This window comes from Passer domesticus (genome assembly GCF_036417665.1).
Source record: "Passer domesticus isolate bPasDom1 chromosome 8 unlocalized genomic scaffold, bPasDom1.hap1 SUPER_8_unloc_1, whole genome shotgun sequence".
In the NCBI taxonomy this organism is placed as follows: domain Eukaryota; kingdom Metazoa; phylum Chordata; class Aves; order Passeriformes; family Passeridae; genus Passer; species Passer domesticus.
In genome coordinates this window covers 938,727-965,708 of record NW_026989900.1, presented here as the reverse complement: position 1 = coordinate 965,708, position 26,982 = coordinate 938,727, and the positions used below count along the sequence as shown (strand labels likewise).

The following is a 26,982-nucleotide window of genomic DNA, read 5'->3' as shown; positions in this document are numbered from 1 at the left end:
AGAGAGGGCTTTCAGAGGCTTCATTCGTGGCTGTTTAAGAAGACAGCCTTCCTGAAATCTCTGGCACATGAAGTCCCTCTGTCACTGCTTCCTAGAAGCTGTGAGGCTGGGCCATGCTGCTGTTTCTTCTCAGTTCCCTGTACCTGTCCCTGAGACACAGTCCCATTGGGCTGTTACTGGGGCATTTTCCTTCTTTGTCTGCCCCAGCAGGCAGTTCAGCACTGAGAGTCTGCACTGGCACTCTGGAGCTGAGTTTCCACTCTTCAGTCTAGGCCTGTGTGTCTCACCCACTCCACCCCACCTCACAAATTCCCAAAAAAATCAGTAGGATGCCCCAGAAGATTCCAGCCCTGGGCAAGAACTGTTGAAACTCTGGCTTACTCAAAACCCCCCTACCTAAAACAATTTGCACAACAGCCACATGTTATTTCAAAGCTGAAAACAACTCCATCTCTCAGCACTTGCTTTGTGCAGGCCCTCAGCTCCAGGAAGGAGTGTGAGGCATCAGGGCTGCAGCACAGGGCTGGCGACCGATCCCACAGGCACCCCTGAGCCTCATCAGGACACTCACAGCTGCAGAAGCTCTCTGCACCTCACAGGGCACCAAAGAGAAATGGGGAAGAGAAAGCAGAAGAGAAAGGGCAAAGCAAAGGCCACTGCAGAAGGAGATGAACAGTTGGAGGTTTCTTATGGTTCGCCCAATATGAATGGAGGCCTTACCCCTGTGTGAATGAAGCATCCAACGGGGAGTGATCAAAAAGCCATCAGAAAGACAACCAATATTACCTCACATTTGTAGGCTTGTAACTTCTGGGCCTCCTTGTACCTGTGTATAATTTTGGGACACACTGGCAGTACTGACAAAATATCTCAGGCCCATAGGAAGCAGTGAGAAGGAAAAAGTTAACTTCCAAAAGTGCAAGATTCCTAGAGGATTTTATTTCTTTTTCCTTCTCTTCTGCCATGAGCCCCTCAGGAGTAATGACAGGCTGAGGGACTTGAAAGCACAACTCAGTCCATTGCTCAGAAAGAGGAACTCCCTGGAGCTGCTTCTGGGACTCACATGCAGGAGATGACAGGGAGAGCCTGTCACCTGCCCTTGCTGTCAGCAGTGGGAGCAGAGAGAAATCTTACTCAGTCCCACTGGGCCAGTGGCCCAAGGCACCCAAATCTGTACACTCAAAACTGCTGCCATCCTGCTTCTGCCTTCAGCCAGCAAATCATCTCTTTGCACAGCTTTCTCTCTTCCCTCAACATTTCCTTTGCAGCTCCATGGAGCAGCTGCCAAAGCCAGGAAACAGCACGGACCTGCTGCAGCTGGAGCGGTGCTGCAGAGCAAGGCCAAGAAAAGGCTGCTCTCCAGTCTTTATCCTCTCACTGCTCTGCAGAGGTTTCAGCAGTGCCCTTTGGCCCTCTGGGCTCTCGGGGCTCAGAGGCACCAGCGAGACACGCTTCTGACCAACCCGAATGCTGTGAGGGACACAGAGTGATGGGGCCTTTCTTACCAGTCATCGCTGCCCAGCAAGGACAGTGCCTCCTGCAAGGACTGCTGTGGATCTGGAGAGGCTCTGTCCTTCTGCCCATGCCCACGGAGCGGCTCCTCTTGGCGCTGGGCACCAGTGGCCATCTGCAAGGTCACTGCAAGGAGAGGGTCGGCCATGGGCGCTGCGGCCCGGGCAAGGCACCCGCCATGGAGCGGCCTGCAGCCCATCTTCCAGCCAGGGTTCCCTGTGGCACACACTGCCACTGGGGCAGAGACTGCCCTGCTCTCTGCCTCCTGGGGCTCCTTGCTTGCTCCCAGCCTTCCCCAGCTGGGCACAGCTCCAGGCTAAACCTGACAATTGCCCCGCAGCCCCAGCTCCCAAGGGCCACAGGTGCCACGGCCAGCGGCAGGTTCCTGCGGCCGCAGAGCTCCCGCTCCCTGCCAGACAGCGCTGACCAGCAGCACTCGCTGCCCAGGAGGGAACCCCTCAGTGCCCCTCTTGTCTCAGCACCCTGATTTCCCCAGCCCTGAGGACAGGGGCACTCTGCAGCTCCCTGAGGAAAGACCTGCAGCTGCCTCGTGACAGCCCCAAGCCAAGCCTGAACAAGCCAGCCCTGCTGGGCCCGGCTCAATCCCCATGGAGCAACGACCAGGGAACAGCCATACCTGACCCTTCACACCTGACAGTGCCTCTGTTTCCATTAACTTCACATATTCTAGACAGAGGCAGCTGACTGCACATACATTTAGCCTATTGTTGGGAAGGCAGTGATTTATGGATTTTGTTCTTTCCAAGCATTGTGAAACTTTGCTCTTTCAGAGGTACACACTGGCTGTATTTCAAAGATGCTATGGGGAAATGTATTTGTCATCTAATGGCTGTATTTGCAAACTCAGACATTTCTAAACTTTCTCCTGTGGAAAAATGCAATTTCCAGACTAGACAGTTGATAAAAAAAGCCTTCCAAATGCGTCCTGGGGATAAAAACAGGCAAATACAGATGCACATTGTTGGCACATGCACTCTGTTGTTAATCAATTGGCCTGGGTTTGCCTTAATTGAATTTCTTGGTAAAGAAAGGAATTAACAAGGTATGAAAAAATCAGATGGTAAATGCATTTCTTATGAAACCCATCTGTCATCAAAAGTACTGTCAATCAAAAATTTCACATCATGTACTCAAAAGCTCATTTCCTCTTGTGTAGATTAAAACATTTCAGCTGTCTAAAAGGATGGAGTATAAATATTACACAGAATCTAGACAAACTGCTCTAGACTTTGTAGGGCTTTTGTGCTACCTTGCATGTTCTCACAAAGTATGGAGGAACCCAAACATCAGAACTATTCAGGCAGGAGCTAATCTGGGTGTCACTGATGTACCTCAGCCACTGACACCAGTGATAGCACTGCAGAAGTATGTAGACATACACACATCTAGATTCACTGTGGATGGAGAGCCACATCAGGCTAGTTCTGGTCAATTCTGAACATGGAATAGCATCACTAGCAAAGAGCATTGAAGTATCATTCCTAGCTGCCTTCTTCTTATCTCGCCCTGCTTGGCATCACAGCACAGGCAGGCTGCCCACAAAGGAGAGACAAGAGCCACTGGGGACTATCTGCTGTGCATTTCCTGCAGGCAGCAAACAGCCTGGGAGCAGCAGGCAGCCCCTCCTGGCTGTCACCTGCTGCACACAGCCACTGTCTTTGCTGGGTGACACAGGAGGCACTGCTTGTTCCCTCTTGGCACTGCAGGCCCTGGATGGCGGCAGCCAGGAGCCATCGGGCACTGCTGGGAGCAGAGGCACAGCTGCACCAAGCCACTGACGGCCCTGCAGAGACAGCCCTTGCTGGACAGCAGAAAAGCTGGCTGCAGAGCCGGACTGCAGACAGGCAGAGGGCCCACATGGTGAGTGGACAGCAGATCATGGTGGCACTTGTAGGTGCACGGTGAGCACAGCCTGGCATGCTGCCCCATAGCTCATCGCTGCAGTCACAGCTGCCTCCTGGCACCAGTGCTGTAGTTTGGAGTATTAGGATGGGCAAAAGCCAGAGCTTAGGCCTTCAGCACGGACTTTATTCAGCCCCACTTTCCAATGGATCTCTAAGAACCAACTCTCTAGTGCTACCAAACTGGAGTAACTGAAAAGTAGAATTGCTGCTCATTCTCAGGACAGCCTATAGCCCCAAGATCCCAGCTGTGCTGGCTGAGGCAGGAGACACTTTGTGCTCCTTGTGCAGGGAAAAAGCCATGCAGGGAAAAGCTTCCATGGAGCAGGCTTACCTGAGGAGTTGCGTGGGAAGCTGCCATCTCCAAGGATGGTGGGCTTATTGGGCAGTAAGGACACGTTGTCCTGCTTTGTCAAGACCTTCTTCTTCAAGGCAGTACCAGGGTCTTTTCTCTGCACCCTAGGAGCTGTGCCATCAACAGGTGGTAAGCTGAAGGCTGCAGGAAGCAAAGAAGAGCTTGTAAGTGGAGGGTGCTGGACAGGTTGACAACAAAAGTTGCTGGAGCTGGGCAACATCTCTTTGTTATCCCAAAGAACTTCAAGTATAACAATGGTATACCACTTTATACCAAGATAACACTAACAAGGGACAGTGATCACAGAATCCTAGAAGAGTTTGGGTTGGAAGGCACCTTTAACCACCGTCTAGTCCAAGCCCTGTGAGCAGGGATATCTTCGTCTAGATCAGGGTCCACAGAGCCCCATGTAAACTGGCCTTGAACACCTTCAAGGATGGAGCAACAACAGCTTCTCTGGGCAAACCTTCCAATTTTTCATCCCCTTCATTATAGAAAAAATTCTCCCTGATATCTAGTCAAAATCTACCCTCTTCTAGTATAAAACCAACCTGCAGTGATGCTTCCTCGAAGAAACAAGGAAAAGCCAGTATTGCCTTGCTTTTGTTCTCCTGTTCCAGACACTGGCAGGGGAAGTTACCCAAGAAAGTGCAGCTAACCTTGCGTGCTGCCCTGGGGCTGAGTGCTGCCTCCTGAGGGCCCCGCTGCCGCCCTCGGGCAGCGCTCACAGCCCTGCAGGCAGAGCCCGGCCGGGATTCAGTCGGGAACGCTGCTTGCTCCTGGGGCTGCAGCAGAAGCACTGCCTGGGGGCTTCAGCACAGCTCTACAGCATCAGCTCCTCAGCAGGGAGCAGCAGGAGAAGGATCTCTGGTGTTTTCATGAGAAGGAATGGAGCTTTGTTTCGTCCAGGTGGAATCCCAGTTGAAAAGCAGTCTTTTGGCCTCGCCTTCCCTGGAGGCTGCTCTCCAGGAGAGAGTCTGAAGCCCCAGTGTATTTTGCAAGACAGAATTTTCTACTCTGAAAGACTTTAGAGGTGAAGGTGGGAAGCTGATATTCTGTTACTGACTCAGGGAGGCCATGGGCAAGACTCTTCATGCCTCTGCATTTTATTTTGGGAAACAGAAACAAATAAGCAAGCTTCTACTCAGATGCAAGCAGAACAGCCCCCCAGTCTGACTGCAGCCATGTGCAAGGGGCAAGCAAGTGGTCAAAAAGGACCACAAGTGTAGCCACCACTTACTTGCTTCAGCTGCGTCCCTGGTCTCAACTGTCTCAGGAAGAAGCTGCAAGAATTTTTTCTTTTGTCTCCTTTTCTTCATCTCTTCCACAAAATGCTTTGTGTCCATTGGCTCCAAGTTCTCTTGAGCCAACTCCCACAGTGCAGCACGGATCTAGGTGCAATGGAAATACATCACAGACTGTAAGCAGAGACACACAAACCAGACACAACATCTCATCAGGAGCACAGAGTCCACAGGGTGCCATAGGCTTCAATGCAGCTCCATATCCATTCCAATAGTTTCAGAGGAATGTCTCCTGTCCTCACCTTGGCAATTACACACAGTGAGGTGGAACAGTTCAGTGCCATGACCTTCCACTGCTGCAACTGCAACCTATGTCAGGAAGCCCTGCTTGAAGCATGAATTCATAGGAGTGCTCCAAGACAGACGAAGAGCTCACATGACAGTGAGCAGGCAGTTCAGTTCCTACAGGCCATGGCAGCAGAATAAAAACCATGTGCAATGCCCAGCAAGGAGTGGTAATGAGCTGTTGCTTAACACTCACGGCCAGGAGTTGCATCTATTTCTCACTTCCTGGCTTCTGAAGGACTCAGCTCTGAAGGACTCTGAAGGACTTGGTCTGTGAGAACACGAGACCAAAAGGAGGACTCGTGTGAAAACAAGTTGCAGAAATGCTGAAGTTAATGAGCAGAAAACTTGAGAATGAGAGGGCTGTGAGATACAGCCACAAAGGTAACCAGGAAAAGTCAAACTCTCCCATTTTACTTTCCAGCCTTGCTTACACTCAACATTAGAGTCTTTGCTTCTCTGCTTCTGAGGGTGCACTTTGCCCACATTCACTGATGTGTAGCTTGCTCTGTCATTCAGAACTTCTCTAAAACAGCTTTTGCACATAAAGATTGCTTCTGGCGTGACCTTAGCACCATGTCCAAGCTAGTGACCTTGGCACCACTGGAAATAGCCAAGCAATTGCTCTGGAGCTGTCAAATATATTCCCAAGAGAATCCCCATCTCCCAGGGCGGGGGGAAGATCATGATTTTCAGTGACATTTTGGGCCAAGCACTAAACAGCCACTGGAAAGGAAGTCTGCTCATCCCTGTCCTTGTCCCTTACCTTTCCAAAGCCGTCCTTCAGCTCTCTGTCCCTCGTAAGACCAGGACTGCTGGGATGATCTGTCTCCTTGGCCTGGCTCAGGGGGAGGCCTGGGAATGGAAGCAAAGGTTCCTGTAAATCTCTGGCAGAGTTCAAGCCCCCAAAAATGCCGTGCTGGGCAACAGGCAAGACAGGTTCCAGGTTGCAGAGCTCTCATAAAACACAGAGATTGGGACTGAGAGCAGCAAGGTCCACATGCCTAGACCCTCTCGCAAGGATGGGCTACTGGCAGCAGACATGACATTACTCTGCTGGCCAGCAGACTGAAACCTGCTGCATGGTGAAGGCCAGAGCCCCTGGATGCTGGAGAGCCTCTGTGCCTGATAGAGAAGGGCAGAGATGGAGATTGCTCTTGACGGAGATTCTTATCTGCCCTTATTCATGCTGATTTTAGTAAACATCTTCTTTCCAGCTCCTGGAAGAAGTCACAGGTACTAATACATGTATGCACTTGGATTTACATTTTCTTCTCTTTGTTGGACTGTTTTGGAGGACATTCAAAGAAAAGCTCAGCATTGCAGGAGTGTTACCCAAACGTGAACTGTGTCCTTGAGACTAGATATTTCATTTTCCCCAAGGATGTTCATTCTAAACTGTATGAGATTGGGCCACTTTCAAGCTAGTCTGACCAAAGACTGATTTTCTAATTTCAAGTAGAACAATGGAGCTCATTCTGAAATACTCTCCAACAGAGCTGTTAAAATTCAGAGAACTAATCATTCTATACAACAGCTTCACAGAGGACAAAATCAAGTGGCAGCACAGTAGGAAAAAAGGAATTCTTAAATCAGAATTTTTTGCTCCTGCAGAATGGTCAGCTTAACAATAAAAAAGGAGAGTTAGAAATGGGCTTTGAGGAAGGTAGGGAATTCAGGGTGGAAGGCAATGCCTTGGAAGGTAAAAGCATTTGGGAAGTTGGCAGGGAAACTCCTGATCCCAGGGTAACCTCCTTGGAACCACTGCAGTCATTCAGGTCAGAAAAATGGACACGCAAAAGGTAACAGAGGCCACAATGCAAACCTAAAACATCTGAAGCTCCATATTTCATGGGACACATTTCCTGGAAACTTCTAAAGAGCTGGACAGGGAAGCATGGTCCGACGGGCAGACACTGGAGACAGCCCAGGGGAAAACCCGGCCCCACTTCCACAGAGGCACCCCAGGAACAGCCTGGCCTCTGGGCTGCCCTGGGACAGCAGGGAGCCCAGAGCCCTGTGCTCTCCAGCAATGGCTCAGCTGCACATGCACCCTCCTGCTCCTCTGCCTGCCCCACAGCTGAGCAGCCCTCCAGCTGCACGGGGCACTGGCAGCAGCACAGCTCATTGCAGGGCCACAGGCAGGGCACAGCTGTTCCCTGGCAATGTGCACAGCCTGGCTGGGCTGCCACAAGACCCTTCCTCCCAGCAGAGAGCGGCCCAGCTCCCCCCTCACCTCTGTGTGAGGCTGAGCTATGCTCCTGGGGCTCCTGGGCCAAGGCCCCCTGAGCCGGCCGGGAGCCCAGACCTCCATTCCCAAGGTCGGGCTTCGGCACATAGGTCTCCAAGCCAAACAGGTCAGCCAGTTTCCTTGGGAACAGAGGCATCCCAGGTCCTATCTTGCACCAAGAGCTCTTTCCCTTCTTCCTCTGGGTGTTTGCAGCAGGCTCAGAAGAAGCTGTAATTCAGGTACAAGAGAAGAAGTGAGTTAATTGAACTCATGCCTTTACAATCAACCCATCTAATGGGTGAGGCATTCAAAGCACATTTTAGTTACTGAAAAGATTGGTTGGTTTCTTATTTTACATGAAACCAGCATCAGTTTAATTTCTCTGAACAATATGGAGCTGGCAAGCCAGGAGAGAAGGGTTCTACTATTTATGTGTTGCCTGTTGCCTCCCCACTACTACAGGATCCCTTTCCTTCCAAACAGTTGGAAATTCACAGTGGTCTCTAGAATCGGACACTGTCAAGGAAATCATTGTTTTCAAAAGTAGCTTTCTAGGCCTTTGTTTCTGTAGGTCCCACTCAATTTGAGGTCGGGTTTTGCACATTTGGGATTTTTATATTACTCTTTACAACAAAGGAAGTGCTGGGACACAAACAATGGCACCACGTGTTACACATAAAAGAAGCTTTGCTTTCTCCATTAGATGTGCCCAGTATTCTGCGAGCCTGTATTTGTAGGGAACAAAGTGGTCATCCAAAAGTGCCAATTCTGCTCTACTTGCCTCTTCCTGGGGTTCATTCCCCGCTTTTTTTTCAGCAGAGTCACCCAAACCCAACATAAACATGGCCTGCCTCAAAACATTTCTGATCTTGGCTGATATGGTCAATTCAAAATTTTCCTAATGGAAATAGCAGAGGGCAGATCATTCTAAAATACTCTCCATCAGACCTGGAGGATCATTCTAAAATACTTTCCATCAACATGTAATTCTTTACATGGCTTCACGGAGGATAAAATCATATGGCATCCAAGCAGAATGAGTGTCTTAAAACTGGATTCTTTCACCCTGTAGAATGCTGGGGTCAGTAATAAAAGTAAAACAGGCAGGGTTTAATAAGATAGGTACTTTCTAGTCCAGAACTGATCCAGCAAAAATGTCACCTAACTTACTGAGCAGTACTACTCCTGAGCTGCATTTAGCACTCCAGCTGCATATCAGGAAATAAAGAGTCATTCCAAAGGGGCCACACCCAGGATTTGGCAGACCTAGCTCTGATCCCCAAATGGACCAGGGGATCTGATCCCTTTTTCTGCATCAGCAGAATTATTTCTCCAAGTCTCATCTCTCCTAGCATGACACGCCCAGAGATGGCAAAGGAACAACAACAGTGTCACTGGGGCTTTCAACTTGAAAGCATTGGCTGAGCCAGATGCACCAGAGACTGCATTTTGTCTGGCACATTCCACTTGTCAGGGATCAGGCAAGGCAGGGACAGGGACAAGGCAGAAGGCATCTCCTCCCCCAGCCTCAGCCTGCAGCACTGACACAGGCAGAGACAGCCAGGGAAGAGATTTGTCATTGTGAACCTGCCACGGGTGGCTTTGTTCTTGTGCTCTCAGAGGATGACAAACTCACACCCTGCCTAAGCTGCATCCACCTGGAAGCCTCCTTCTCCTTCACTGGAAAATTCAAAAGGACTTTCTGTCATAGGAGCTTTCCCTATTTCTGCCAGTGCAAAACCAGGCAGTGCCCATGAATCTCCTCCAGATCTCAAAGGGTTCAGCTCAGAAACTGCCCCAAGGAAAGGTATTCTCCTTCAAAAGCAGGAGAAAGGAGTGGTAACATTTCTCATTTCATGCTAAATGACTTCATTTTCCCTACTAAGTGTGATACTAGGAAGGCTTCAGGAAGATAAAAGGCATGTGCAGGAAAAAGAGGAATGTTTCCTTTTCCTGCACTGCATTTCCAGGGCCCCAAGCCACCACTCCAGCTCTTGCCACCCAACACTTCCCACTGGAGGAATTTTCACTGCACCACCAGAGCACACTCGCAGGGACTGGACTCTGGGAGACTCCACTGAACCCAACAAGGAATTGAAATTAATTTAATGAAATTTTGAAAAGAATGGGTTTTAACCAAGCTCTCCAAATGTCACCTCTGAGGCAAGACTACAATGATCATTTTAGGACAGGCATGCCCTCTACCTACCTGCATCCTCAGAGCTGTTCTCTTTGCTTCTGCTGCTGGGTCTTGGCCTGGAGAAAATAGAGGACAAAAGAACATATGAGGAGGTAGAAAGAGAAGGGAGGGAAAGGGCGTACCATGAAAGGAGGCAAAGTTATTAGCATGGTCACTGTGATGAAGGGGGAAATGCAACACATAAACCCAACAAGATGCCAAGCTGATTAACTGTCCTTGGGCTTTCTGTTTCTGGAGTCACACAGAGCTGGCCAAGCTCTGGCTGAAACACAGCAGTCATTCTTCAACTTGCATCAAAACTCCCCAAGTCTGCTGCCTCTCCTTTTGGAGCCAAGTGGTTCCTAGAGCCTCTCCGAAGCAGCAAGAGCTGCTGAGCTGAGACACGAGTCTGTATGGAGGGCAGCTACTTTTGTACTGCTGCCAAAGCTTGACTTTGCCTGCTCCTGCATTACCCTGGTGACAGCCTTGTTCTACATGTGGTCAGAGCACTGCTGGCTCCTTAGAATATTACAACTCCTTGTTTTTTCAAGAAGAAGGATCAGATTGAAAACCTTGGGTATGACATTGTGCTACGTCATTATAGGTGTGCAAAATGGTGAAAACACAGATGTTTGCATAAACACTGGGGACAGCTGACTGTGCAAAATAATCACACGAGATGGGAGGAGTGAGGTGAACAGCACACTGGAGCAGCAGACACCTTGGCTTACCTCATCTCCCGGGACTCCTGGGAATCCAGCTGGGGAGAGCTTGGCAGGGACCCCGCAGCACTGCCCACAGGGGGACTTCCTGCCTTGCGTACTGGGGGGACCAAAGGCAGTCCCAGTGACCCCTTCTTCATATCCCCACCAATGGAATGCAGCAAGGCAGCCTGGAAAGAGTAGAACACAGGACCCAGATCAAGCATCCAGCCTTGCCCCCCTTCATGCCTCAAGGCATCTAGATATGCCCTCAGCTGGGACCTGGCAGGAATAGTCAAACTGATGGTGCGGTTGGCCGAGGATGGGGAATGGAAAGGGAGGTGGTGAGGGAGAGACCATGCCCCAGATTTGCCACCCCTTCCCTTGTGGTGACTTCTCTGCAAGTGTGGCTACATTCCCAGCTGGCATCCACAGGTGTGACATCAAGGTGTTCTGGGCTGCCACTGCCTCCACTGGCCTTGTGGATGGTATTGGAGTGTGTTTAGATCACGGTTCTCTCTCTGACCCTTAGGCACCTTACAGCTGCTCTTGATCTCCAGCACATCCCCACAAAGCCATTCTGCAGGATGACAAAACCTGCTTTTCTCAAGCCCCTCTCTTCTGCTGCTGCTGCCCTTCCCTCCTACACTTCCCCAGCAGCCTTTGAGCCCAGATGCTGCTGCTGAGCTCTCGGGATGCTTGCTGCTCTCCAGCTCCCATACATCCATCATCTCAGGCTCACTGGCATTTAGGAAGTCCAGCAGAGCTCCTTGCCCTGCTGCTCTCTGGAAATTATCTGCCTGCCCAAGTTCTTCCTGAGCCCCCATGCCATGGCCAGGAAGGGGGGTGGAGGCAGCAGGTGCATAGGCACCTTTCCTTCATATCCCATCATGTCTGGCCCAGCTAAGGATCCAAATCGGGACCTGTTCAAACTTCAGTGAAAGGGTCACTTCCTGTCAGCAAAAACATCTCAGAGTTCTACCTACAGCAAAGAAATTGAAAATTTACCACACAGGATTAGCTTGGTCTCTTTACCTTATGGCCTTTTCTCTCTGAGCTCAGCTCCTGTATTTTTGCCCGGTGCTCGTCACAGCCACTGCCATTTTTCCCATTCTCCTGCTCTCCACTGCGTGTCTGACTTGGTGTGGTAGAAGGAGAGCTCTTCTGGATGGGAGGCAATGGCTTGGAGGGAAGGAGCATAGAGGGATTTGCCAGAGAAAACCTCTTGGCGAGAGGGTAGCCAGTCAGGCCTGCAAAGTGGAGACACAAAATGTAACAGAAGCCACAATGCAAACCTAAAACATCTGAAGCTCCATATTTCATGGGACACATTTCCTGGAAACTTCTAACGAGCTGGACAGGGAAGCATGGTCCTACGGGCAGACACTGGAGACAGCCCAGGGGAAAACCCTGCCCCACTTCCACAGAGGCACCCCAGGAACAGCCTGGCCTCTGGGCTGCCCTGGGACAGCAGGGAGCCCCGAGCCCTGTGCTCTCCAGCAATGGCTCAGCTGCACATGCACCCTCCTGCTCCTCTGCCTGCCCCACAGCTGAGCAGCCCTCCAGCTGCACGGGGCACTGGCAGCAGCACAGCTCATTGCAGGGCCACATGCAGGGCACAGCTGTTCCCTGGCAATGTGCACAGCCTGGCTGGGCTGCCACAAGACCCTTCCTCCCAGCAGAGAGTGGCCCAGCTCCCACCTCACCTCTGTGTGAGGCTGAGCCATGCTCTCAAGGGAAGAAGTGAGTTATGTGAAGGCCCACTTTTATCATCAACACATCTAATAGGTATGGCACTCAATGGGAATCAATTTTAATTATTGGGAAAATTTCTTTGGTTTTCTTTTTCATGAAACTACTCTGCGTTACATTCCTCTCAACAGTATTGAGTTAGCAAGTGTGAAGGGAAGGGTGAAAGGCTCCAAACATAAGAGGGGAAAAAAAATTCCTTCTTGAGGCTGGCCTTCTGGGAATCCCTAGGAAAGACCCACACAGCTGTGACTGCTATTTCGGAAAACCACAAAGACCTCTCAGCAAGCAGGCAGGCCTTATTGGTGTTTCTGTATCACCATAATACCATCCCCTGGGTGGGACCCCATCAGCAAGCAGAGGAAGAACAGGAATTTTTCTGTACTGAGACCCAACAGTGATGGTAAAGAAATCAACAGGACTTGCATCTCATGGCCAGTTTGTGGGCAGCTGTGGCCACAGTCCCTGTCCTGGCTGACAGTATGAGTGATTTGGCTACTGTCAAACAGGAGAAAGCAGAGTAAACTAATGACAGAATGTTGTGATTCCATGGGCGCCCTTGCAGGATCCTCTGTAGCTGTCAGCCACCTACTCTGACAAAGAGCCAGCACTGACCACCACGGAACAGTTTTCCCTGAAATATGGTGGGATTTGTTTTCCATTTGGCTTCAGCCTTTCAGCTACTTCCTATCCTCACCTTTTCCTTCAGAGGTTTTTCCTTTTCCACTAAAGTCCATCTTCAAATCTGTGCTTCTGCCTGGCAGAAGGATCTGGGTTTGACTCTGGGAACACTCTCAGAGCTGACAGCGACAGGAGCTTGGTGCCCAGCCTCAGAACAAGGCCGGGTGACTCCGATCGCCAGCGCTTGGCACAGAGAGGCAGAGCCAGACACGTCTGCTGCCGCTGCGGCCGTGCCAACCACAACCTGCACAGCCTTCACAGCCCCAGCGTGGGGCTGCCCCTTTGTGATGCAATAGCCCGTGGTTCTCTCATTTCCATGGCTGCAAAACCCCACCCCAACTCCATCCCCTTCCCTTCCCAAGGGCAGCCAGCCCTGAGCCCAGCCTGGCCAGGCCTGAGGCTTTCACACTGTCTAGGAAGTAAACCCTCTCCAAAGCTACTTTTCAAGTCCTTTATTTCTGTAAATTCATTTCTGTAATTTATTTCTGTAATTCCCACTCAGATCTGGGTTGCAGCTGGTTGGTGTGGGAATTGGTTAATTTCTCTTCACATCAAACAAAGTGCTGGGACACAAAGAATGGCACCGGGCCATGGAAGTAAAAGCAGCTTTGCGCTCCCCAGTAGATGACCCTAGAATTCAGCTGGCCGATAGCTTTAGAGAACAAATTGACCATCCAAATATTCCACTTTTGCTCTGCTTCATTGTTCTAGGGGTTTATTCCCTGCTTGCTTTTTTGCATAAACACCCAAACCCAACATAAATATGATCTGCCTCAAAACTTTTCTGATCTTGGCAGTTCCTGACAATTCAAACTTTTCATGATGGAAATAGCACAGGGCAGGTTATTCTGAAAAAAGTGGATAAAACTAATCCTGCTTGATTTGGCAAAACTAAGCCTGAGCCATGGGACCAGTGGGTCTGATCCCTTTTTCTGCATCTGCAATATTATTTCTTCAAGTCTCATGTCTCCTGTCTATTCAAAGAAGCTTTGCACTCTGCATCAGATGCCCCCAGTGTTCAGTGGGCCCATATCATCAGTGTATCTGTAGGGTGTAAACTGGCCATGCAAAGTTCTCCCTCATTGTGGCAGGGGTTTATTCCTGCTTGCTTTCCTGCAGACACACCCAAACCCAACATTGCAACACCTGCCTCAAAACAATTCTCATTTGGACTGTCTCTGAAAATTCAAACCTATACTCAGAGCGTTTCCCTGTCCCCAGGGCCAGGCTCCAAGGCTGGCCTCTCTCCTGCACAGAATGAAGAAGAGCTGCTGCCCTTGCCAGCGGCTCCGGGGTCTGGTGATCAGCGCTCTGAAGGCAGCTTTGTACACATCCTGCCCCTGAGCTGAGCAGCATTCCTGGGAATTGGCACCACCTCTGCAGCCAACATCCTCCAGGACAGCTGCAGCAAGGAGATTGCAACAAGTGCTGGCTGAAGGAGTCTCCAGGCTGTGGCAGCCCTTCACCTGCTGGAATCATCTTGTGCTGCCATGGGGAGCAAAGGGGGTGATGGGCTCTTTGAAAATGAGGGTGTCCTCCATGTGCTGCTGCTCGCTGGGCTGATACAGCTGCTGCTGCCTTCCCCCACAGCTGTGTCAGGAGCCTGCCTGGGAAAATAACACTGCCAGTGCCAGCCACTGATCCCTGCCATGGCCCTGCCCACAGGGCGTCCTGCCCACCAAACCGCTCCAGTCAGGTGATGTCAGACAACATCAAAATACATTCAAACGATGAATTTCCCACTTTCTGGCAAAATCATGGCCATACAGTCCATGTGTTGGAGGCAGACTGCTGTTGGCAGAAGGGGGAAGCCCCAGCAGCTGCTCTCCCCATGGCTGGATGGCCATGGCAGCAGAGGCAAGCCTCCCACCATGCCCACTGCTGTAGAACCCAGTGCTTTGGAGTTGCTCCCACTCAACTCAGGCTGCTGCTACAGCAGCAGCATCACTTCACACATTTGATAACAGACTTGGAATGGCACACAGGACTTGCCCCAAGAGGTACAAAAATTTTTTTTTTAAGTGGAGTGGGCAGGAGAGTTAGAATAGTTTGCTCCTTTTCAATACAAGCATACCTGATTTAAGCAGGGACACTGGGCTAATCATACTGGGGACCGGTTTGTAATTCTTGTCTCTAGCAATTCCCACCAGTTTGCAAGCATTTTTCACTAAGGGGTAGATAAGATTTTACAGCACATCCATGAGCAAGTCTGAGCCTGAAGTCAAAGCACAAGAAAATACTCCCAAATCTGCCACCCATGGGAAAAGGAAGCAGAAAAGCAGATGAAACAAGTGCCATTGCAGCTAAATTGCCTGTATTTATCCCATGGTCCAACCTTCCTGTACAAAAGCACCTCAATTCAAACACACAGCTTAAGATCAAGGAATAAAAGTGCTTTGAGAACATTTAAAGCCTGATTCCTATTACTTTCAAGGAGAGGTCAATGCTAAATTCCTTAAAAACACAAATGCAGGTCTATTTGGGACTGCATCCTTCAAAAGCACAAATGGAGGTTTAGAATTGCAGAACTTTTTCCATTGGAAAAGACCTTTAAGATCATAGAGTCCTTCCAATAATCTGAGACTGCTGACACTGCCAAGGCCACCCCTAAAGCCTATCCCAGGACGGGATGCTATTGGCATTCTTGGCCACCTGGGCACCCTGGCTCTCAGCCACTGCCAACCAGCACCCCCAGGTGCTCTTCTGCTGGGCGGCTTCCCAGCCACTCTGCCCCCAGCCTGTAGCCATCCATGGGGGTGCTGTGGCCCCAGTGGAGGACGGGCACTTCACCTTGTTGAACCTCACGCAAGTGGCCTCAGCCCATGATCCAGCCTGTCCAGATCCCTCTGCAGAGACTTCCTGCCCTCTGGCAGATCAGCACTCCCACCCAGCTTGGCATTGTCTGTAAACTGCCTGAGGTGCCCTTGATCCTCTCTTTCCCATCGTTGGCAAAGATGAGAAACACAACTGGTCCCAGTGCTGAGCCCTGGGGAACACCACCTGTGACCAGGCACCAGCTGGATTTAATTCCATTGAATTCCACCCCTCCCTGGGCCTGGCCATCCTGACAGTTTGTACCCAGGGAAGAGTGCACTAAGGTCTTCAGTCTTTTCCTCATCGTTTGTTCTGTGTTTCCACCCACATCCAGGAAAAAACAGAGATTCTCCTTAGCCCTCCTTTTGTTGCTGATGGATTTACAGAAGCATTTTTATCCTCTTTGCAATTTTCTAGGAAGAAATTCTCTACAGTGAGGCTGTTGAGGCACTGGGAACAAGTTGCCCGGAGGAGCTGTGGATGCCTAAGGAAGGGTTTGCATCTGCCCCTGCTCTCTCCACTTCCCTTCTTAGTCATGACATGGGGGCCTGAAGCAACTCCAGACTGAGGACAAGGTGAGCATGGCTCAGCCTCACACAGAGGTGAGGGGGGAGCTGGGCCGCTCTCTGCTGGGAGGAAGGGTCTTGTGGCAGCCCAGCCAGGCTGTGCACATTGCCAGGGAACAGCTGTGCCCTGCATGTGGCCCTGCAATGAGCTGTGCTGCTGCCAGTGCCCCGTGCAGCTGGAGGGCTGCTCAGCTGTGGGGCAGGCAGAGGAGCAGGAGGGTGCATGTGCAGCTGAGCCATTGCTGGAGAGCACAGGGCTCGGGGCTCCCTGCTGTCCCAGGGCAGCCCAGAGGCCAGGCTGTTCCTGGGGTGCCTCTGTGGAAGTGGGGCAGGGTTTTCCCCTGGGCTGTCTCCAGTGTCTGCCCGTAGGACCATGCTTCCCTGTGCAGCTATTTAGAAGTTTCCAGGAAGTCTGTCCCATGAAATATGGAGCTTCAGATGATTTTCTTTTGTATTGCTGGCTCTGTTGCATTTTGTGTCTCCCGTTTGCAGATCTGACTGCCTACAGCCTTACCAAGCAGTTTTCTCTGGACACTTCCAATGTTCTCTTACCCACAAAGTCTTTGTCTCCCATCCAGAAGAGCTCTAATTCCTCCAAGCTCAGGAAGAAGCTGCTGCCTGTCTGAAGAGTGTCACAAGAATAGGATTTAGGTGTTCGGCTTCATAGTTAGAGATGAATTTATATTCTGATATTTAGATGTCATTTTGAATAAAGGTTTTGATTGTATCTTTCAATTTTGATAAAATATTTTTAATTGTATATATTTTATTTTGATGATTAGGAAAAAAATATTAATTGAAATAAGCCAAAACGAGAATGTGAGACCAGAACCTGCTAGCCTAGAGATTATGGGAGTGCAGCTCACTTCATGTGCCAGTGTCTCACCACATCCTCTCCTCACTGTGCATCTCCTCTTCCTCTTTTGCCACGTTTTCTTTGTGTCATTAGTGCTACTGTTTTTAAATTGACATTACAATAGGGCTACATATTGACATGTTTGGGGGACAATGGAACAAAAAGATCCTGTATGGTCAAAAGTTTTCTACCTGGATGTGTTCTGTGCTCAACAAAAACCTGAGCAAAGAAACCAAGAGAAGCGTGCCCAAATGCCAAAGCTTTGCTCCTTTGCAATCTCACACAGATCTGGCTCACAGGTAGCTTCAGGCACAATTTCATAGGTAAGAAGAGGATGTGTATTTCACTGGGAAAAGATGCCCTGCTTTGGAAAAGTCATCTGTATGTAGATTTACCCAGGACAGCAGTCCAACAGTGTTTTTTGCAACTTGCTTGCCAAGGGATGAGTGGGCTGTGAGGCCAATAACAAGTGACAAGGGTTCCTCAAATCTATTTCCACTCCAGCCTGGGTGCCATTCTGCCCAGGGCTATGGGATCATTTGTTCCCATGGACTGGTGCTTGCCAGGGTAATGAATTCCTGCATAGCTGGAACAAGCAATTCTGGATTCCACTCCAGCTCTTGGTGGGCTGCATGATCATTGACAATGCTGCCTTTCCAGAAATTATTCTACAGTTTCCTTTCATACTCATTTGAAGATTTATACTTCACATTTCAATTTGTTTTTCCTTAGGGAAAAATACTTCTGGGCCCAGTGTAAACTGTAACCTTTTGACAGTAAAGTCCTCATGGTTGCCAGCTTCTGATGTTCTAGAAGAAACTGCATGTGAATGTGTTAATTGAGTTTTCTGAAGGAAAACTCTGTCTGACTCTGTGTCACGTGGCTGCATGTGTTGGCATAGCTATGGGTCTAGTCCTGGCCTAGTAAAGCCCAGGCAGGCTGGCATGTTGTAGGGAAAACAAGCCCACGAGCTTATGGGGTTGCCATCACCAGCAGAGCAGATGTGTCCTTTGGGGATTTCTCTGGAGACAAAATTAGGGACCTGCTCCATGCCACAGTACTCTCTTAGATCGTTATAAACTATCCTAAAAAAGACAGTGAAACTTCACATCTCCTTGCACAGTCACTGTTTGAATAGGGGCATTTTTGTCCCTCCTCAAAGGCATTGCTCTTGCATACCAGAAACATGAATATCCACCAACAGGAATGATGCATGGCCCTCCTGCTGCTGCTTCAGAGCTCTGGGAAGTGCAGACCTGGGTATTGCCAATGGGAACACTTAATTAGCATTTCATGCTCCTTCAAGATGCCCAGATCTCAGGGCTTTTAGTTTCAAAGCAGCCACTGTACTTGCTCTAGGGAAGAACAGTACATGGGAAACAGCAATTGCCAGCCTTGCAGGGGTGTGGGGAAAACCTGGAGTGTCTGCGTCAAAAGATGAATGGGAAGAGTGCAATTGCCAAAGCCAAAGCTTTGTTAGGATAGCAGGGTCAGTTCTTTACTGCCTGATTGCATGGAAATAATTTGGGAACCTCCTTTTTGTATCTCATGCAGAAAAGGAGATCTTAACAATACCATGCTACTTAAAAACACATTATGATGCAGATCTGTAGTGATTCCTAATGAAGCAGACTGCCTGCTTTGTCACTGCCACCTCTGGTGACCCTGCAAGAGACCGTAGGGTATGCCGTGCCTGTTTTATATCCAAGCAAAGCTTGAGTTTGCTTATTAGTGTGGAATAAATACAAGGGTAATTAAAGGACAATTAAACTGGTGACTTTGGAGGATATGCTCATGCTTTCACACGTCAGTCCTGTGCCTCATGCTCCCAAGGCTTGTTACTCATCATGAAATATTTCAATAAAAAAACACAGCTCCTGTGTAACATCTGAATAAAATTGCATCAGTTCATCAAGAATTCTGCTGGCAAGAACAAGACAAAAGCCATCTGACACTCACTTGCAGCTGTCCTGGATTTCTGCAGCCCTTTGTGAAACGCTGCTGCGGCCAGAGTGTTTGGAGTTGGTTTGGGCCTTTATGAGAGATCTGTGTAACAGCATGCTGGGCTCTCCTGGCAGAAAACTGTCCAAGCCCAGGGACATGGTGCCGGCAGGAGTGGAGCAGCCCTGCTCCCAGCCCGAGAGCGTGAGCTGATCCACGCCAGGGAGAAAAGACACCGAGGGGCTCCAGCCCAGCTGCTTCACCTGCCGTGACTGCTCCACAGAGCTCTGCCTCTGGGAGAAAGTCGACGCTGGACAAGCATGGAGCTTTCATCTGCTGCTGGAGCTGCTCCGTGACAGCTCCTGTTCTTCCTGAGGGAGAACCCAGCACCACCTTGTAACGCGTGTCCTGGGGGGATTTTCCTCCAGCATTCTGGGTCTTTGTCCCAGCAGGGAGACGGTGAGGTCTGGCAGTTTGATATCTAGAACTCACTGGCCTTTTTGCTTGCTTTTCAGCCATTCCACTTCTTAATAAACTGTTGCAATTTTTTTCCACTTTCATCTATTAGTATTCATTTCCTGTTACTGGAAGGGGATTGTTGGAACACTTTAGAGGAGACGACTCATTGCAGAGTGTCCTGTATTAAGTTCTCCCAAACTGTGTGAGACACATGGCTTCACACAGGAGCAGCCCCAAGGCTGCTGAGGGGAAGGCACAGAGGAAGACAAACCCAGTATTTCTGAGGGGAATTCTTTGACACCAAACCAACCTGAGTTGTCCAACAGCTGACCTGACATTTTGAGACATGGGCCAAAGGGGAAAGCTTGCAGTGTGTTTGGTCCAGGCCGGGTCATGCTCAAGGCAAAGGTGTGTCAGTGCACTTGGCTCCTTCTCTCCTCATTGTGTCCAGCACACACAGGAGCCCAGAGCTCCTGCAGAAACCATCACAGCACTCAGTGGGAGCAACTTGTGTCCAGTGCTCACACAGAGCCGTGTCCAACACTGCACCTCATTGGAATGAGGAACTGTTCCAGCTCTTTTAGGAGCTAAATTTGGCCTTCAGATCAGCTCCATCCCAGCTCTTGATTTGCTGCCCTGGCTGAGTTGCTGCTTGTGGCAACACTTGTTGCACAGCTGCCAGCCCTGCTCTGCTGGCCAGCAGCCACTGCAGGAGCTTGTGCTAGTGACATCGAACCTTTCAGATCTTCCTCAGGAAAGCTCCGGGCAGAACTTGTCAAAAGAGCATTGCCTGGGCCATGCCTTTGACATTAAATCTCTCCTCTGTGCTTGGTGTCACACACAGTAAATATCTGAGGAAGCAAGTTTTCTGCTCCAGAAATTTCTTAAATCAATCAGTTAAACTGTAACAGAACACGATTTGGGATGTGTAATCTCACTTTAATTCATTGTGCAGAAAGCTTCAGAGAGCTGTGTGACCTAAATGACCTTGCCACCAAGAACTCAGAAAAATGGGAGAGATGGAATCAGTAGCACAAGGATCTGCATTGTGATTCTCCCACAGGCCTGAGGACACGGCCCACTTCCACTGGGCCATGCCTTTTTACCCTACATCAAAACCTCGTGCTTCAGATTGTGGTGGCGAATGGCCCTGGCCTTGTCTGGCCACACGGTGACCTGAGAAACGCTTGTCAGGCCTGGGCCTTGCTGAACAGCCCCTGGGCCCAGCTCCTCTTGAGCTTCCCAGAGACACCGAGCGCTGCCAGGCACTTGTGCTGTCTGACCAGCTCCTGGGGTGTCCTGTGAACTGCCTTGGAAACCGCTTTTCCTGCCTCAATGGCATGACATCCTCCTTCTCCCACTCTCAGAGCCAGGCTGCTGACCCACGGTGCGGCCACGATGAAGCGTTGATGGCTGAGGCCCCTCGCCTGTGGCCCATGAACAGCGCTCCCAAAGGAGGCCCTTGGGGCTCTCCTGGAGCCCAGAGGTGCCAGCAGCAACCTCCCTCTGAGTGGGGCCTCGCAGAGCCAGCGCGCTCTCAAGCTTGCTGCACTGGCAGCATGACTGAGCAGCCATGGATCCTGGGCCAAGAGCCCACTCCTGGAGGCTCCAGTTTAACCACTGCTCAGCTCCAGTGCTGTTAAGCTTTTAGGCCGTATACCTTCTGATCCTTGTCCTTTCTGTCCCTTTCTCAAATGCACCTAAACACACACACACACACACACACACACACACACACACACACACACAGACACACACAATTCTCAGAATGTTTCTCGTTTGATTGACTGAATTTTGTTTCTTGCTTTTTTTCCCCATGTTGTTCCTTAACCAAGCAGTAAGTAATAATGTGAATGTTGCCAATTGTGAGAATCTGTCTGAAACTTCCCTCATTTTCTGCCTCTCGATCGTCATGAAAGCCAAGACCACCGGGGAAAGGAAAAGATCCTGTTCTGAAAATCCAGGTCTGTCTGGTCCATCAAGCCAGATTATTGCCTACGGGTGTGTTTGCTCAACTCATGGAACACTGCACCCGAGAAGGGGCAGTGTGCTCTCCTTCGCCTGCATCACCTAGCAACACTAGTGCTGGAATTTCTCCACCCTTCTGACTTGGCTGGACTTTCTCTCTGGAATGACCTTCCCGGGGGTCACCACAAAAGGACCCTCCATTCACCGTACATCAACCACCGTGACAGATGGACTGAGATGGGAGAAGGTTTCTCCCTCAAGGACTGAGACATGCGACCCCTACATGGAAAAGTTCCCCTCTTCTTCCCAAAAGAACTAAGACTGAAATCCCCACCGTAGGGTGAGGGAAGGCGTACGTGGGGACCGGAGCAAGTTTTGCAAGCGACCACTGGACCGAGAACACAATGGTTCCTGCCTACGACATCTGCTGCTAACGACGCCTGTTCCTGATGGACTACTGATGGACTCTTTGTACCCTTCATCAATAGACTATTTTGAAATCGGTCCACTTCCCCCATTTCAAAAGGACTATAAAAAAGTTTAGACCTGACTGATACCTTTCGAGATCTCCCCTGACGTGAAGACGACAGGCTCTTCGTCGACCGGACTTCGAGGGACTTTGTCATCCGCACGTCTGGTAGCTATACACCTCCTTGCCCTCCCTCTCTTCTTTTTCTTTTCCTTATTCTTTCCCCTTTTCTTCATTCCCCTTCTCTCTAATGCATCTTTTCTATGGCTATTTAATAAAAGTACATGTATTTTGATTTTACTGCAAATCCCCTTGTCGTGTCAGTTTTTGCACCCTGAGATCAGTGAAAAAGAACCTTCATGAATCACGTCCTTAGGACAGATCGTGTCATAAATTGGCATCACGGATCTTGGGTTCTGGGGACAGAGGAGTCTGCAGGTTACGTGTAGTTTGTAACAGGGGAACGACGTTTCACGGCAGCCACACCGAAACCGTCAATTTTCCCGAAAGGGGTTGAACGGATTTAGAAAGCAAGGGCTGTGATTCCAATTTCCCGCATACTGCACGAACCAAGGCGGAAAAAGCATTCTCCAAACTCTTTTTGAGGGTTCTGTCTCCAGAATATCACAAAAGATCTCTTGGTGCAAAAGGGGAAAAAAAAACTGTTTCTGTTGTAAGAGTGTTTAACTGTCTGGGAAGGAAGAGACACCTTGAAGAAACTAAGCAGGGCCTCCCAGATTGATACTGTCTCTTCAACTGTGTGTGTGTGTTTAACTGTCTGGGAAGGAAGAGACACCTTGAAGAAACTAAGCAGGGCCTCCCAGATTGACTCTGTCTCTTCAGCCACCCAGGGAAAAAGTTGAGTGAAGGGAAAACACAGTGTGTGATTGTGTAACTGAAAACACCTCCCTGTTGTGGTCCCTAGTCCCTTCACAAGATGAATGAAGATTTTGGTGCCAAGGCAAAAACTGATTTTTACACACTACTTGCTAAACACAATGCAAAACCTTCACCAGGCGGAGAGGCCTGGGCAAAGAGCAATTGGTTTAATTTAGAAAATGTTGTTGGTAGAATATGTTCTCTGCAACATGAAACACAATTTAAACTTGGTGAAGATAAAACCATCCTCTGCTCAGTTTTGGGAGCCTGCCTCACAGCAGCCATAGAAACTCGCTCTAAGCGAAGAAGTGAGGAAAATACTATAATAGACTCCCTTCAAAACTTAGTTGGAGTTTTGCAAAAACAATTAAATGAAGAAAGAAATTAAAATAATTTATTACGGGCTGCCTTGAGAGAGGTGCATGTTAAAAATTCACAGAACTTTGATTCCTCAAAAGAAACAGAGGAGAAGGAAACTTCTCACCTTAATCAAAATTACCCCCAAAAAGAATTAGTTCTGATGAAAAATTTTGGGGAACACTGTTGTTGCAATAGCATGAAACCTCAAATTAAAACAGAATGCAACTATATTAATTTTGAGGATTTTGACCCACATATAATCACTAAAGAAATCCCATACACTGCTACTGAATTAACAAAACTTGCAAAGCAGTATGGGCTTCTCTCCCACAAAACTGAAACAAAATCTCTCACTGGGAAAGTTCAAATACATTTGTCAGAACAAGAAGCCGGTGGGTACTGGGGACATGGGGTGTTCTTAACAACGGGAGACAGACGCATCCCATGGTCCCTAATTCAGCATATAGCTTATTGGACAGAGGGGCTTAACCCCTCGGAAAGGGGAAACCTTTTAACCATAGCCGGTACCCCTGACCAACTCCTGGAAAACATTCAAAAAGCTGCCTGCTTGCAAATAATGCATGAAAGAAAACCAACTACAAGCTATGAGTCACCAATGCAATCACCTGTAAAGTCTAAAATTATGACCTCTTTAATTCAAAGGTTTACAGAAACACTTAAACCTATAGCAATTTCCCATCAAAAACCCATAGCAGCTATGTCCCCTATAGAAACACCAGATAAACTTCTTACTAACCAGAATAACCCATTTGTTCCCTCTTATGACTTGCCGAGAAAAGGGATAAAATGGGATTGGAGTCTTTCTCAAGAGAAAGCACTGCAATCGCTGATTTTTGAAGCAACAGCTCACCAAGCACTGGACCCTATCCATCCTACAGATCCCTTTCAGGTAGAGTGGGGATTTGCCTCCTCAGGATTGTCAGTACACATTGGGCAGCGGGGTCCCGAGGGTCCGACAAGGCCTGTTGGTTTTTATTCCCATGGTTTCAAAGATGCTGAGAGAAGACACTCTACCTGGGAAAGAGGTTTGTCCGTGGTTGGCTTAACTCTCATATAAGTAGAAAAAAACTTAGCGATACAAGAAACTGAGAGCTTGGGTAGCAGCCAAAACAAACTTGCCTCTGTGATTAAAGCAACCCCTCCTTTCTTCCCTGCTTCTGCTAACAGAGAGGGAGAAGGCAGTGCTCAGGCAGAGGAACTGTTAACCATTTGTAGTATTTTCCAGTGTGAGGGACAGAATTATTTTCTTGTCTGTATTAACATCAAGTCCTATGCCGCACTTGTATTTGTGTTGTTTCAGGCCAATGCTTTTAAAAGAACTACAGGAAATAATACCGTTGAAGCAATACAGGGATGGTTTGGAATTTTCCTAAGCCCACAGGAAATTCAATCTGATAATGTTTCTCACTTTACTGTCAAAAGTGCGCAGGATTGGGCAAAAGGTGAAGGGATTGAATGGACTTCTCACACCCCTTACGACAGATGGGGGGCAGATGGGTGTCCTAAAATCACTGCTTTTTGCCCGACAGCTCCAAGCATAATTCCTTCACTACACGGACCAGATGATTTCAAGAACCCAGCACATTACCCTGGACAACCTCTTTTTGGTGGACCACCCCCTATTGTAGGGGAAGTACCACTGGTGTTAAAAACCTCTCTGACAACCCCATTGTTCTAACTCTTTCTGCCTCTTCGTAGTAGATTCTGTTGTGCTTATTTTTACAGAAGAACTCCGTGGGACATGGAGACCTGAGAAACCATGATAACACTAGCATTGTACAACAAATATAATGTTTTCCCTTCCCTTTATGGTAACACAAAGTGATAACATTACACTTAACAAGTAAATTAAATAATAATGAACAAATTGGCTGCTACAAGTAAAAATCTGACCAAATTACAGCAACCACTGCAATCATCCTTAACACATCAGTGGCTGCTATCAAACATACTACCAAATTGGGAAAAGGTAAATGTAAACAACCACAAATTGTTGATTGATGCACTCAATGCCACACAAAATAATGTTTCCTTGGCTCTCAGCTGTGTTCGGGCTCAATTGTGGATGCAGTCAGTTGCTGCCTCAATTATAAAAGAAGGTGAAGAAGGCACTTTTCCCACTGAAATTTGAAAAATAATCTGGGACAGTGCTACTGACTTTGAAAGAGAATTCCAATCCTGGTGGAATTTGGTAAATTTCACTTATGACCCCATTTCAAACGTGGCCACGGCTTTTGTGTTAACCATACGCAGTGCTTCAGTGCATTTGGTTTTTCCTATTATAGCATTAGGGATAAATCATGACGGAGCTATTCTCTATCCTTCGGAGCATAGGGAATGGGCCCGTCAGATTAACAACAAATGGCAAACTGTCAATCTGGAATCTTGTATTGTCCGTGAACAACAAGGGTTCATCTGTGAAAGCAATGCAATCATAGCCCAGGACATCTGTCTGGACACAGAGCAGAATATCTGTCACTTTGAAATACATCCTAACGAGACTTCTGAAACAGTTCTCATATACATAGGCAATGGATGTGCATGCTTTAGAACTGCCTGTGATCTTGTATTTGTAGAAAATGTAGTAGTGGATACTAAGAATCATTCAAATTTCTGCGCTTGTAATTTTACCAGAATTGTAGGATATGATTTTTCTTATGTAGCTCCAGTTACCTCTCACCAGCTTTTGCAATCCAATTACACCCTGATTCACAAATTGATACCTACTCCAATTGGGATGAACCTCACTTTGGTAAGGCAGTTGCTGCTCCACCAGGACCTGGCTGAGATACTGAGAAAGATCAAGAAAGATGGGCAGAAGACCCTGGTAACTGTTCATCACAATGTAAAACAAATACATCGTGTCATGGAAAGAGTAAAGAGAGATGCTGAACACAAGTGGTGGGATACTCTTTTTGGGTGGTCACCAACTGCCACAAGTGTCCTGAACACCATGTGTCATCCTATTGTTGTCCTTTTGATCCTGGTTTCAATTGGTTTTGTTTTGTCAGCAATCTTGTTTGTCATGAATTGGAGAATGATGAAACGGTTAACAAGACTGACGTCCATAATTAATGCACACAATTTGGCTGATGTCCTTTTTACTATGGACGTCCCCAAGACAATTGACACAAGGCGATTATGAATCAGTAGATGTGTTTTGAAAAACCTTTTACCTTCCATCTTGTGATTTTGTTAAATTTATATTCATTTTGTTACTTAATTATTGCTTTTACTTTTGGCCATTTGTGATTTTATTTTGATTATTTGATTTGATTATTACCATTTGTGATTTTTCAAATTATTTAAGCTATAATGCCATTATAATAATTTGTGAGTTTGTTCCAATTATTCAAGCTATAATATTATTTTGATAATTTTCAATTATTATTTAATTATTTGCTAAAAAATTGTTTTGATTTTGTTTTGCTAATTGCTTCTCTTTTTCGCCCTTCTTTTATTTCTTCTTATCTTTCCTTCTCTTTTCCTCCCTCTCTGTCATACTGTCCCTGTTTTCTGAGGTATGCTACCAGCGTGAAGGAGACTTGAGACCTGCTGATGAAGACCCTTTCAAGACAATCGTGAGTCATGGGGTCGTGTGAGTGTCTGTCCAAAACTTCCCTCATTTTTTGCCTCTCGATCGTCATGAAAGCCAAGACCACCGGGGAAAGGGAAAGATCCTGTTCTGAAAATCCAGGTCTGTCTGGTCCATCAAGCCAGATTATTGCCTA

General features: G+C 48.3%; 1 long non-coding RNA gene and 1 pseudogene across 1 annotated transcript; both read left to right on the top strand.

The window, feature by feature from the left end:
- The window catches only part of LOC135291581 (zinc finger protein 23-like), a 201,810-nt pseudogene that overhangs the window by 64,200 nt on the left and 110,628 nt on the right, over positions 1 to 26,982 (top strand).
- Positions 15,928 to 17,622, top strand: LOC135291620 (uncharacterized). Its single transcript, XR_010354388.1, has 3 exons — positions 15,928 to 16,016; positions 16,150 to 16,307; positions 16,791 to 17,622. It is a non-coding gene; the product is annotated as an uncharacterized LOC135291620 (long non-coding RNA).